Source organism: Neoarius graeffei, chromosome 11 (genome assembly GCF_027579695.1).
Source record: "Neoarius graeffei isolate fNeoGra1 chromosome 11, fNeoGra1.pri, whole genome shotgun sequence".
Lineage (NCBI taxonomy): Eukaryota > Metazoa > Chordata > Actinopteri > Siluriformes > Ariidae > Neoarius > Neoarius graeffei.
This window is the reverse complement of record NC_083579.1, coordinates 26,482,004-26,496,186: the sequence shown is the minus strand read 5'-3', so window position 1 is coordinate 26,496,186 and position 14,183 is coordinate 26,482,004. Positions and strand designations below refer to the sequence as shown.

General features: G+C 45.4%; 1 protein-coding gene across 9 annotated transcripts in view; it reads left to right on the top strand.

The window, feature by feature from the left end:
• Positions 1-14,183, top strand: part of si:ch211-266g18.10 (titin) — a 92,932-nt gene that overhangs the window by 32,759 nt on the left and 45,990 nt on the right. The gene's annotated exons all lie outside the window — the stretch shown is intronic.

Below are 14,183 nucleotides of genomic sequence, written 5' to 3'. Positions count from 1 at the left end.
CTGCACTGTGTGGGGGGCCACTTTTACACTCCCCTGACTTCTCTCTCCCCTTTATGTTGCAGACCGCTGGGTCGGACAGAGGGCTGGGGGCTGTTTTGTCCCAGGAGGTGGAGGGAGAGGACCACCCAGTCTTATACATCAGCAGGAAGTTGTCGGTGCTTGAGGGGCGCTACAGCACCATAGAGAAAGAGTGTTTGGCAATCAAGTGGGCGGTCCTCGCCCTCCGTTACTACCTGCTGGGGCACCCTTTCACCCTCTGTTCGGACCACGTGCCCCTCCAGTGGCTCCACCGCATGAAGGATGCCAACGCGTGGATCACCTGTTGGTATCTGGCACTCCAACCCTTTAATTTCAAGGTGGTCCACAGGCCGGGGGTGCAGATGGTCAGGGGGGGGGGAGTCGGCTGCAGGCCGGACAGCTGTCCGGCCTGAGTCGGGCGGTGGTGGTATGTGGCAGTGGGGGCGTGGTCAAGTGCCGGTCTGTGACAGGAGGGCGGAGTCAGGGAAGGTAAGTGGCAGAATCACTACACCTGAGAGCAATTAACCTGTGTTTGTGTGTCTTCCCAGTGACCGCGCCCTACTTAAAGAGGGAGAGCAGAGGAGCTCATCCCCGAACCAGACGCCAGTCGTGTGTGTGTCTATTTGAAAGATTGTTAGACTGAAAAGTGTAGCAATAAATGCTATTGTTGAACCTGATCTCTGTCCTGCCGTCCTCTGTGCTCCACCCACCAACACTGAACCGCTACAGAGGCATTGGGTACGCATCGAATTTAGACACCGCATTGACTTTTCTATAGTCCACACAAAACCGGACCGACTCGTCGGCATTGGGAACCAAGACCACCGGGCTGCTCCAGTCACTGTGGGACTCCTCGATGATGCCCATGTTGAGCATGGCCTCGAGTTCTTCCTGAACCACCTTTTTCTTGTGTTCGGGCAGCCTGTAAGGGTGGCTGTGCACTACCACCCCGGGGGCATCTCAATGTGGTGTTCTATGCGGCGGGTGCGGCCAGGCAGGGGTGAGAACATGTCCGAAAATTCGGTCTGCAACTGGGCAACCTCCGTGAGTTGGGTCGGGGAGAGGTGGTCTCCACAGGGGACCAGAGTGGTAAGCAATGTCAATGTTCCCTTTTGAACCTCCGGCCCCAGCTCTGCCTTCTCCGGAACCAATGACACCAATGCCACTGGGACCTCCTCGTTCCAATGTTTTAGCAGATTGAGGTGGTAAATCTGTAGTGCCCCACCCCTGTCCGTTCACCTCACCTCATGGTCAACGTCCCCGACTCACCGTGTGACCTCAAAGGGTCCTTGCCACTTGGCAATCAATTTGGAGCTCGACGTGGGCAACAGCACAAGTACTTTATCTCCTGGTGCAAACTCCCTAAGGCGCATGCCCCTGTCATACAGGCAGAATTGGCGTTTTTGGGCCTGCCACAAATTCTCCTGGGTTGGGTGTGTGAGTGTGTGGAGTTTTGAGTGCAGGTCGATAACGTATTGAATTTCGTTTTTGCTCGTTGAAGGTCCCTCCTCCCAATTTTCCCGCAGTACAGCTCGGATGCCACGCGGCTTACGCCCATATAATAATTCGAATGGGGAGAACCCCGTGGAGGCTTGTGGGACCTCTCGCACTGCGAATAACAGGGGCTCGAGCCATTTATCCCAGTTGCGTGCATCCTCGCATACAAATTTTTGAATTATGTTTTTTGAGGGTGCAATTAAACCGTTCGACTAAGCCGTCCGTTTGTGGGTGATAAACGCTGGTGCGGATCGGCTTAATTCCCAGTAACCCATACAGTTCACGCAGTGTGCGTGACATAAATGTAGTGCCTTGACCAGTCAGAATCTCTTTGGGGATTCCAACTCGGGAGATGACGTGGAAGATTGCTTCCGCAATACTATGTGCGGAGATATTGCGAAGAGGCACTGCTTCTGGATATCACATTGCATAGTCCACCAGAACTAAAATAAAGCGATACCCTCGTGTTGACCGATCTAATGGCCTGATGAGATCCATCCCAATTCTTTCGAATGGGGTCTCGATTAATGGCAGAGGGCACAAAGGCGCTTTTGGAATGGCCGCTGGATTAACTAACTGGCATTCGCGGCACACTGTACACCACCTACAGACATCGCCGTGAATCCCTGGCCAATAGAACTGGGCCATTGTTCGGGCTAGTGTCTTATCCTGCCCCAAGTGTCCAGCCATGGGATTAAAGTGAGCCGCCTGGTATATAAAGTCCCGGCGGCTCTTTGGGATCAAAAGCTGTGTGATCGGCTCCTTAGTCTGAGTGTCCTGCGTCACTCGGTATACGGTAATCTATCCTTCCTAATGGAAAAATAGGGGAAGGATGGGGCGGTGTTTGGCTGGAGCGTTTGACCATTGATTACTCTCACTTGGTCAAATGCATGCCACAGAGTCTCGTCTTACGACTGCTCTAATGGGAAATCCGCGAGGGATTCCCCGAGAGAGGGAGGAGGAGCCTGCTGCTCCTCACTCTGACACGGTGATGACGTAGATGGCTCTGTGACAACTGCTCCCACCAATGCCACACCAGGACCTCCCCCTGCTGAACTATGGCAGGCCCCACTCTTCACTAAATGAGTCATTAATTCCCAAAATTCTGGCTAGTCAGTCCCCAAAATTATCGAGTGGGTAAGGCAAGGATTAATCGCCACCTTTACTCTAAATTTCTCCTCTCAAAATAGAATGTGGACCGACACTAATGGTGATGATACACGGGGCAACTTTTTGGGCAATGTTGCCGAGCAATGTTGCTGGGCAATTGCGTTTTGACTCTTTTCTATTGAGATTGGGAAACATTGCTTCTTTCTGAATGGTTTTGATAATCTCTGGCAACTTTTTGAGATAAGCCAATCAGAACGCGAGTATTGAGTCATGTGACCTCCGGTGAGGTTCGGATCAGAAATTTCAAACAAATATGGCGGCTGCTCAGTGTCAGTGGAGTGAAGAGATGGAGAGACTCCTCATCTGTTTTTATGCCGGTAAGTTGTTATTTTAATATTCTATATGGAGGAATTTACCTCACCAAAGCTCTAAAAAACAACAGACAGCTTGATTAAATGGTCACAGCAAAAATTAAGACATCAATTTTTTTTTAGCTAACTGTAAACTGCCGTTGCTAACTGTTGTTGCCCTGAAAAGTTGCCTTGTGTCTCACCTAGTTGCCCGTTGCCAGCAACTTTGCTCGGCAACATTGCCCAAAAAGTTGCCCCGTGTATCATCACCATAAAGGGTAGTTGTGAACATCCCCATGCACACACAACACCTTCACCAATTGTGCTCTCCCCAATGCCTTGTCTTGCACCAGGCTTTGGTGGATTGAGGTCTGATTACAGCCAGAGTCCACCAAAGCCTGATACGTATCCCCTTGGATACTCACCGGTATGCGATACGCTCCAGCCCGATCGAGGGCAGTCCCTGGCACATCGGGGATCTGGACCACCGCGCCCACCTCCATCACAGAGCACTGATGCTGGAGGTGCCCCGGCTCCCCGCAGCGCCAGCAAACCGGCCCAGGCTCTCTCTCTGCACCGGTGTTCCAAAGCTCACTCACCTGACGGGGGGAGAGACAGACATGGAAGTGGGAAACGGTAGGGTACCGCGGGTGCGGCGGGCCAGCTGGGGTGGAGCCTGCCCCCGCCTCCACGGTGGGGGAACGGGGCGAGGACAAGGAACAGAAGGGGAGGGAGAGAGAGAGCGAGAGGGGAGGGGAGAAGAGGAGACATGCTGTCCTGCCATCGGAACAGCCGCCAAATGGTCCTCCACCAGCTCGATGGCCTGATCCAGCGATGCAAGGCGATGGCACTGGACCCACTCTGCTGTTCCATCGGGAAGTCGGGTGATTAATTTTTCCAGAGCCACCAGATTGATGATTCCCTCGGCGTCGCGGTTGTCAGCCCTCAGCCACTGTTAGGGTTCACCCAGTCGGAAACGGTCAATCGGTCAACTTACTTCTCGGGACCCCCGCCCTCGTACCACCTGCAGAATTCTGGGACGGAACACCGCAAAAAAACAGAGAACCAGAGATCGGTTTCACTGCTGTTTATTCACAGTATTCTCGCCAAAGATGAAATATTACAAACACCTTTTATAACAAATTATAATCTCTCCAAACGGCTATTGCGTCTGTCGAATGTGTGTGTGTGTTTGTATGTGACTTCAGAGAGGGGTGTGTGTGTGTGTGTGTGTCTCTATGGGAGGGTGTGAGTAAGTGACATCATTTTGATATCTGTGTCTATGTGTGTGTGTGTGTGTGTGTGTGTGTGAGCAGGTCACATTTTAATTACATCACTGTTCTGATGGAATGTTCAGATGTATGTGTGTGTGCTTGACTTGCGAGTGAGCAGCTTGATCTTGGGGCAGGTCAAATAATCTCCATCAGTGTGTGTGTAAATCATAACATAATGACATATTTCTGATCATATGACATGATAGCAAGGTACAAACAGATTTTAAAGGTCATTGCTTATATACATACGGAATTTTTCAACAAAGATATGTTATAAGAAAGTAAACAAAAAATAAGAACAAACCTAAACAAAGACAGTCATAAGCAAAACATCTCATATAAAAATAAACAAAATGTTCCCAAACAATGTCCAGCCGAGACAGAAGGTCATTTTAACTGAACAGAAATTAATCCTTAATTTTTCCACAAATATATTACTGCCTTCTTGGTCAAGAATAATACTTATATAAACCTAACAATCCCCCCTTTTGATAATAGTATCACTATTATCAAATCCTAGGATCATATTTGATCATTATCACCTCATGATCATATATGTGATTACATCGAGAATTAATCTTGAGTTAATCTTTGCCCTTCTTGACATATATTGGTGCTCAGAGGGCGGGCATGCCCGATCAGCCCTTGTCCCATCTCACCGGAGCTTAGAGAAACTCAAAACCTCTTAATTCGTCCCAAATACACGCTACTTCCTTCAGAGTAATATGTTCTAAAACAGTGAGGGAAAATGAAATTAGAAGGCATATCGACCTATAGTGAGAACAGAGTCCTGTAAAGAATACAGAGTTTCAGAGCATAGAGATGTGTAATAATAGTAGAAAACGGCATCAGATGACAGACATAACACATTCGTGTGGTGTGCGCTTGTGCAGTCCAGTTAGCAAATTGCCAGAAGATGTTGTCCAGCTTGAGCGGGTAACCCTGCTCCGAGCAATGAAGTCCAGCTCGAGCGGGTAACCCTGCTCCGAGCAATGAAGTGGTCCTGAAGGCTCAGGCGGGTAACCCTGCCCCGAGCAACAATGAAGTCACGAAACCCGTGATGAGGACTGTCATGGTTGTAGTGAGGATGATTGGTTCCAAATGGGGCGCAAGATCTCTTCCCCTCTTTGGTCACAACGTCTTGAGGATTCTCAGTCGAATCTGTGTAGAGCTCAGAAATAGAGAGACAGAGAGAGAGAAAACTGGCCAGAGGGAGACTAGATAGGAACACAGAGAAAACGTGAGTAGCAAACTTTTCATTGTAACACAACTTTGTTATGGAGCCTTCTTCAATCGCGTGGCATGGATCCACTGTGGAAAAAGATCAGTTAAAACAGCAGTAAAAGTAATGGCGACTATGTCTGCAGGCCCACTATATCTAGGTTTTCCCAATTGTCCAAATCGTTCAAAAAGTCACACCAGCACTTGTCTCCCACGTGAAAGGGGTGTGTGGTGGAGATAATATTGTATTATTGACCTTGGTACAAATTTTATGCAACTTATTTATAAGGGCTGCAGAATACTCATCCATATGTGTTTTAAAATCAGAGGTACCCAGAGCCGGAGTTCCCTTCTTCCAGGGGAGAGGGAAAGGTCTTCCAAAAATAATTTCTTGGTGTCACACGAATTTCAGCCAGAATGAATTATGGATTACAGAGCCAAACCTGTGTCCTGCATGGCCTTAATTAATTTGTCTTTCAATTTTCGATTAGTACGTTCTACGATATCAGAGGATTGAGGAATGTGAAAACACCAGTTTAGTTTAGAGATACTTACAAAGGTTTTGTGTGACTTTTGAGGTGAGAGGGGTACCTTTGTCTGAGTCTATGGCATTTGAAACCCCATAACTATAACAATAATTATTATTGAGTTCTTATTATTTTATTGTTGTTATTTTATTGTTCTGCTTTTATTGTTTGTTTTCTTTTTTACTGTCCAGTGTCCTTGGGTATCTTGAAAGGCACTTATAAATAAAATATATTAGTATTATTATTATAACTAAGTACTATTTCTTTTGCCAGAGTACGAGTAACTACCTTCGTGTTCTCTCGAAAACAGGAAAAAACTTCTACCCTTTTAGAGAATTTGTCCACAATCAAGATGACAAAAATCAAATGAGAAAGGAAGACCGTATGTCTCATGCAGAATATCAGGCAGTGAACACACAGAGTAACCACAGAGGTATGATAAATATTGTAAATTATAAATATTATACACCGTCTGAGGGTTTAGAACAAGAACCACCAACAAAGAATACTTCCCCCATCCCTAGAGGGCTGGAGGAGAGAGATCAGACCTGATAGACAGCCAATATCAATGTCATCCCAAGTGTCATCCTGAGAATTAAGGAGGCGTGCGAGAGCGTGACCTACATTATCAAAAGAGGATGTGACACGAATTTCGAGATTGTTAGTAGAACAGAGAATAAATAGTCATATGTTAATTTAATTATCTATTAAATTACCGATAAATTAATTTAATGGGTCTGTAAATTTTGCAACACCTGTTTAACTTGATGTGACGAGTGCAAGATCAATGGGTGAGACAAAACCAATTTTTCCGCATCTAAAACCATCAAAGCACATGCGGAGACAGCCCCCAGACACGCAGGTAAGCCTTGAGCAACAATGTCTAATGTTTTGGATAAAAACACACAATGCTGCAATCCCCCCCCCCCCCCCCCAATGCTCCCCAGAGGCTGTGCCCTGGTGTTCACAGGCATAGAGGTGGAAGGGCTTGAAGTGATCAGGTAACCCCAGGGGCGGAACAAAGGGTGCTTCTGAGGGAGTGATAAGCGACCACCATAGCGTCAGTCCAGAGCAAAGGATGTTGCAGTGGATCGTGATGAGAGATTGCAGAACAGAGAAGCTTGTCATATAAAGAGCAGTCAGGGATCCATTTTCTGACCCAGAAAAGACATCAGTGCATGTTTAGTTGCAGGGCGTTTTGTGTCTAGAATGACAGCCTTGAGAAAGTTCAAAACTTCAAAAGTTCAAATACTTAAGTGTCCATGCAATATTGCAGCTTGGTTTTGGAAACCTTAAAGCCCTTATGCGCCAGATGTTGAAGCAGACGCAAGTGTCAGTGTCTTGGCAGATTTCTGGTGACTCAGCAGATACCAGAACACACAGACCACAGAGTCTTGAGGGAGGGAGAAGGTCACAGAGTGTGTTATGAATTTGAATTACAGCTGAAAAAAACAGCAGGAGAGTAAATGAAACCTTGAGTCCAAACGCTATCTCCTCATGTGCGTGAAAAAAAAGGCAGAACAGAGATCATTAATGGAAAAACAGCAATGATGAGCAGGAACCTGTGACATTACAGAAGAAACAATCAATTCATTAATCTTATGTAAATCTTGTGTAAAACGCCAGGTACCATCAGGTTTAGGTACTGGATTGACAGGTGTATTGTACAAGCTGGTGCAGGATCTCACCACGCCTTGCTCGAGAAGAGACTGTAGAAGAGACATCAATCCAGAGAGAGAGGTACTGCTTAACATAAACAGGATGCACATGAATATTGAATCATATTTTGTGTAGTTTCATGTCAATTTAAGTTCCAGGTCGCAGTGCAACAAAATGCGGAAAGGTTCAAGGACAATGAGTACTTATACAAGCCAATGTATCATAATCATGATAATTTATGAAGTTTTTTCTTAATGGTTAAACAAAGATAAACCCAAGTCTCCGATTTATGAACACCACTGGAAGGAAAAAAATTTTCTCCTTTTTTTTTCAACATTCTTCAAGTAAACGTTTGTTAACTCTGTTTCTTGCTGAAAAAATTATGGTTAACTAAATACATTAAAAGCCCATCCATTCCATATCCTCTGTGGTTTTTAAAGGCAAAAATATGGAGGTTTAAAACTCAGCAAACAGTTAATCAGAATATTTCATATCAATAGTTCGAAATTAGGCGGCACGGTGGTGTAGCGGTTAGCGCTGTCGCCTCACAGCAAGAAGGTCCTGGGTTCGAGCCCCGGGGCTGGCGAGGGCCTTTCTGTGTGGACTTTGCATGTTCTCCCCGTGTCCGCGTGGGTTTCCTCTGGGTGCTCCGGTTTCCCCCACAGTTCAAAGACATGCAGGTTAGGTTAACTGGTGACTCTAAATTGACCGTAGGTGTGAATGTGAGTGTGAATGGTTGTCTGTGTCTATGTGTCAGCCCTGTGATGACCTGGCGACTTGTCCAGGGTGTACCCCGCCTTTCGCCCATAGTCAGTTGGGATAGGCTCCAGCTTGCCTGCGACCCTGTAGAAGGATAAAGCGGCTTGAGATAATGAGATGAGATGAGTTCAAAATTAGGAGGAACATGTTTAAAGGGCTGATGACATGAACATGACTCTAAGCAATTTCTTAAATAAACTATACAACATGGCAAACATGTTAGATTTCTGTTATAATTATGTGAAAAGAAGCTGTTGTTATGCGAATATCCAACTTTTAATTGCACAGCGCAAGAAAACTGGGTCCGTGGCTCGCGGCCATGTTGTGACATCAGCGGAAGAACACGCTGCGGTTCACTGGCTGTTCTACTCTGGTTCTACTCAATGGAAATGGCACATGAAAACGCGGGTGAACTCTCTAGTGCTAGCTCTTCCTCTTCTGGGAGTCTAGAATTGTGTTGATCTCTTCCGAATAGAATCTATGATAGCCTACCCTCTTTACCCTTTGCCTCTCGTTGCTAGGCGGCAGTTAAATAAAGCCACAAGCTTTCACAACCAAATACATGACTGATATCACGCCGACTTAATGATTACATTTATGATTATCATGTAGAATCTATAGCTCTACGTACCTTTATCTTATGTCGTTTCACAACACATGTTCTGACAGGAGGACTGTCTTTGGATTCGGCATAGCTACTAGTAGACCCCCTCCGGAATACTGGCAGTGTTGCCAGATTGGGAGGTTTCCCGCCCAGTTCGGCGGTTTCAAGCGCATTTTGGTGGGTTTTGAACATATTTTGGGCTGGAAAACTTCAGCAGTATCTGGCAACAGATACTGCTGGTGTTTTCCAGCCCAAAATATGTTCAAAACCCACCAAAATGCACTTGAAACCACCCAACTGGGAGGGAAATCTCCCAATCTGGCAACACTGTGTAGGCACTGCTGATGGTAGTAACACACGTTTGTGCTGAACTGAACACCCAAGAGATTCTTTTAAGCTGGGAAGGGTGTCAAAACAATCCAAATCGAAGTGTTCAGAGCACAGGACGGATGTTGGTGAGGGCTCCCACTTGTCACGAGTGCGCCTGACTTGCTTCACCCACTTCGCATGCAGCTCGGGATCTCTGGGAAATTTGAATAAACTTACCCCATCCTCGTGGGTTTTGGAGCAAAAGCCGGCAACACAACGCGAAGGCATAATAACTATATATATATATATATATATATATATATATATATATATATATATATATATATATATATATATATATAATGTATAATAATGTATAATAAAAATACTCATAATGATAAACTGAACACCTGTCGCATCAACAACAAACTGGTAAGTTAGGAGGAAGGTTCTTTCGCTGACGTCATATAGCTCCTCCTCCTCTTTTGTCTCCTGGGTGCTGCAGCCCTGTCAAATTTGCCCAAATAGCCGAGTTTTTTATCATAACTTGTAAAATAGGCGCCTTCGTGAATTAATATATGGATCATCGGGAATTACTTTTTATGTTATAAAACATCGCCAAAGATGTCAAAAACGTGTCATCAGCACTTTAAGCTTAGCCTCATAGGGAGCAATAAGTAAAAAGGAAGAAAAGGAGATAAAAAACAGGGCAAATTGAAATGACAAACAATTTCACTGAATGTAATTTGAATAAAATTGAATAGCTGATAAGCACTTTTTGTTGGATTCGATATGTGACAGAGACTCAAAATACATTTTTAATTCAATTAACAGTATTAATGAGAATGAGAATTGGTTGTCTTGGACATTTCGACTTTATGTATATGGAATTTACCTAGTAATATAAAGAGATTACTTATTAAATTTATTATTGTGTGAGAAAGTGCCAAAAATAATGATTTTCTCTGCTCACTGCAAATATCTGTGGCTGTCCTTGCCTGCTGTTCTTGCATGAGTTGTTTGTTTATATTATATCTATCTGTAACGAGTTCAGTCTGGCAGCCCTTATCTCCCAGAAAGAGACAGAGAGACTATAGAGACGGAACAATTATTCAAAATATTATATTTATATTAAATATTATGACGACAGGGCGGCACGGTGGTGTAGTGGTTAGCGCTGTCGCCTCACAGCAAGAAGGTCTGGGTTCGAGCCCCATGGCCGGCGAGGGCCTTTCTGTGTGGAGTTTGCATGTTCTCCCCGTGTCCACGTGGGTTTCCTCCGGGTGCTCCGGTTTCCCCCACAGTCCAAAGACATGCAGGTTAGGTTAACTGGTGACTCTAAATTGACCGTAGGTGTGAATGTGAGTGTGAATGGATGTCTGTGTCTATGTGTCAGCCCTGTGATGACCTGGTGACTTGTCCAGGGTGTACCCCGCCTTTCGCCCGTAGTCAGCTGGGATAGGCTCCAGCTTGCCTGCGACCCTGTAGAAGGATAAAGCGGCTAGAGATAATGAGATGAGATGAGATTATGACGACAATTATTCAAAAAATGTCAAAAATGAAGTAAAAAGCGGGTTAGCTCGCTGTTGAACTAATTCAACTAACTAAACTAAACAAGTCCGTGTCTCGCTAAAATGCGTCAGAAACAGGAGTATATAGGATATTTAAAGGTTAGAATTACATATGATTAATAAAAATACCACTTCACGATCAGTTTTAAAATGTTTTAGATCAACATTAAACATTAGGTTAAACATTAAACTTTTCGGCATTTCCATTCACACGTAGGGTAAATATATTTGATGCCTTTTATTATGCCTTTAAACAGGAAGTGGTATAATACTCAATATTTTAAAAATGATTCCTGATAAATATCTTCAAATCTGGAAGTGATATTTGATTTGGCTGAATTAATCAAACTCTAAGCCTTAAATATATTTCTTCTGTTTTTACCATGTCTGTTTAATTTAAGTGAATGTTTTAAAAATGGTTTTTGTGTTGTATTTGCTTGTACAGTTATTTCATTATTTAAGGTCTGAATGCATAGAATTACTGCCCAAATCTGATTAGACGAGAGTTTTGCCCTAAAGAGATGCTTTTTCTTTTATCCAGTGCGCATGCCCAGTTCACAAGCATCATGGGAACTGGAGTTCATCACAATTTTGCCGTCACTTAGTTTTAACTACTTCGTATTCATCATTTATAAGATCTAGACATGAAACTGCATTAATAGCTGCACTATTAATTATTAAAACACATTAATAGTCTTGCAGAGTGCTCACGGACCTGTTCAGAGATCACCTCGCAGACCACTCGTGACTTTCCAGTTACAAGTTTCGGACTTGTAATGGACTTCCAGTTACAAGTTTCGGACTCATGTCCAGAGTACTGATTTGTTGTTTCATTATTTTCTGCATATCCAGTAATGCCTTATATAAATGCTATAACAATTAAAGATACATTACACAGCTCCTAGAGATTGCAAATACCTGAATGAGGATAAATCAAAACTGAGCCGGCCAAATTGTCTAGAATTTGTGTAGAATGCTAAACCACAGCAATTCATCCAATCCCATGGGTTTTTTTCTCGGGGTCCGGGTCCGGGCACCTTAATACAATACAATTTTCCCCCCATGGTGGCATGAAGGAATCAGTCCCGAGATTATCTCATCTCATTATCTCTAGCCGCTTTATCCTTCTACAGGGTCGCAGGCAAGCTGGAGCCTATCCCAGCTGACTATGGGCGAAAGGCGGGGTACACCCTGGACAAGTCGCCAGGTCATCACAGGGCTGACACATAGACACAGACAACCATTCACACCTACAGTCAATTTAGAGTCACCGGTTAACCTAACCTGCATGTCTTTGGACTGTGGGGGAAACCGGAGCACCCGGAGGAAACCCACGCGGACACGGGGAGAACATGCAAACTCCACACAGAAAGGCCCTCGCCGGCCCCGGGGCTCGAACCCAGGACCTTCTTGCTGTGAGGCGACAGCGCTAACCACTACACTACCGTGCCGCCGTCCCGAGATTAATTAGGGTAATTATTATGGGTTTAACTTAAAAAGCGCACTCTTCCTGTGACAGCTCCTTCACTTCACAAGGATCACCTTCCCATGCTTTTACACGAGGTTAACCAATCTTCCCGTGGCTTTTCCACGAGGTTCACCAAAAAACATCCCGTAAACAAAAGTCCACGAGGATCCCCAAAATAAAAACGTCCCGTGCCTCTACACGAGGATTACCAATAACATAACCAAAATAATAAACAACTGGTTTTTTTTTCTGATACCTCCAACCAGGTGGAAGTCCAACCAATCAAACTAATCAATTAAAAGAGACCCCTTACCTGATTGGAAGGTCCCCGTATGGGCCACCAAATTGTTAGGGTTCACCCAGTCGGAAACGGTCAATCGGTCAACTTACTTCTCGGGACCCCTGCCCTCGTACCACCTGCAGAATTCTGGGACAGAACACCGCAAAAAAACAGAGAACCAGAGATTGGTTTCACTGCTGTTTATTCACAGTATTCTCGCCAAAGATGAAATATTACAAACACCTTTTATAACAAATTATAATCTCTCCAAACGGCTATTGTGTCTATCGAATGTGTGTGTGTGTGTTTGTATGTGACCTCAGAGAGGGGTGTGTGTGTGTGTGTGTGTGTGTGTGTGTGTGTGTGTGTGAGTAAGTGACATCATTTTGATATCTGTGTCTATGTGTGTGTGTGTGTGTGTGTGTGTGTGTGTGTGTGTGTGTGTGTGTGTGTGTGAGCAGGTCACATTTTAATTACATCACTGCTCTGATGGAATGTTCAGATGTATGTGTGTGTGCTTGACTTGCGAGTGAGCAGCTTGATCTTGGGGCAGGTCAAATAATCTCCATCAGTGTGTGTGTAAATCATAACATAATGACATATTTCTGATCATATGACATGATAGCAAGGTACAAACAGATTTTAAAGGTCATTGCTTATGTACATACGGAATTTTTCAACAAAGATATGTTATAAGAAAGTAAACAAAAAATAAGAACAAACCTAAACAAAGACAGTCATAAGCAAAACATCTCATATCAAAATAAACAAAATGTTCCCAAACAATGTCCAGCTGAGACAGAAGGTCATTTTAACTGAACAGAAATTAATCCTTAATTTTGTCACAAATATATTACTGCCTTCTTGGTCAAGAATAATACTTATATAAACCTAACAGCCACTGCCAGCAGGCGTCCCGGAGTTGCTGGCCAAACGTGAACGGCCGGCCGACCTCCTCCAGGCGCAGAGTGTGGAAGTGCTGCCATCATTGCTCCGGGGTGCGCCCCACACGCTGGAGGACGGCCCAGCGGAGGTCGGCATAGACCAGCTGGCTGTCGGCGGGGAGCTGTAGCGTGGCCAGCTGCACCTCACCCGTTAGCAGGGGGAGGAGGCGCGCTGCGCACTGTTCCACCGCCCAGCCCCAGGCCTCTGCTGCCTGCTCAAAGAGCGCGAGGAAGGCCTCGGGGTCATCGTGCGGGCCCATCTTCGTTAGGGTGAGGTGGGGAGGGCCCACGGAGGTGGAGGTGGTGGACCCCACCAACGCGAGTAGGTGCCGGAATGCCTGGCGATCTTCCTGCTGTGCCAGCACCAGGGCCTCGAACCTTTGCTCCTGCTCCTTCCGGAGGGCGGCCAGCACCTGGTGCTGGCTCTGTTGGGCCGTGGCGAGGGCATGGATCAGGTCCTTGAAGGGGGAGGACTCCATGGGGCTGTTCTCCTCTGTGCTCCGCTCCCAGGTTTTGGCACCACTGTAGCGATCAGAGCGAGTGGGTGGAGCACAGAAGTACGGCAGGCCAGAACTGAGTTCAAAAAACTCTT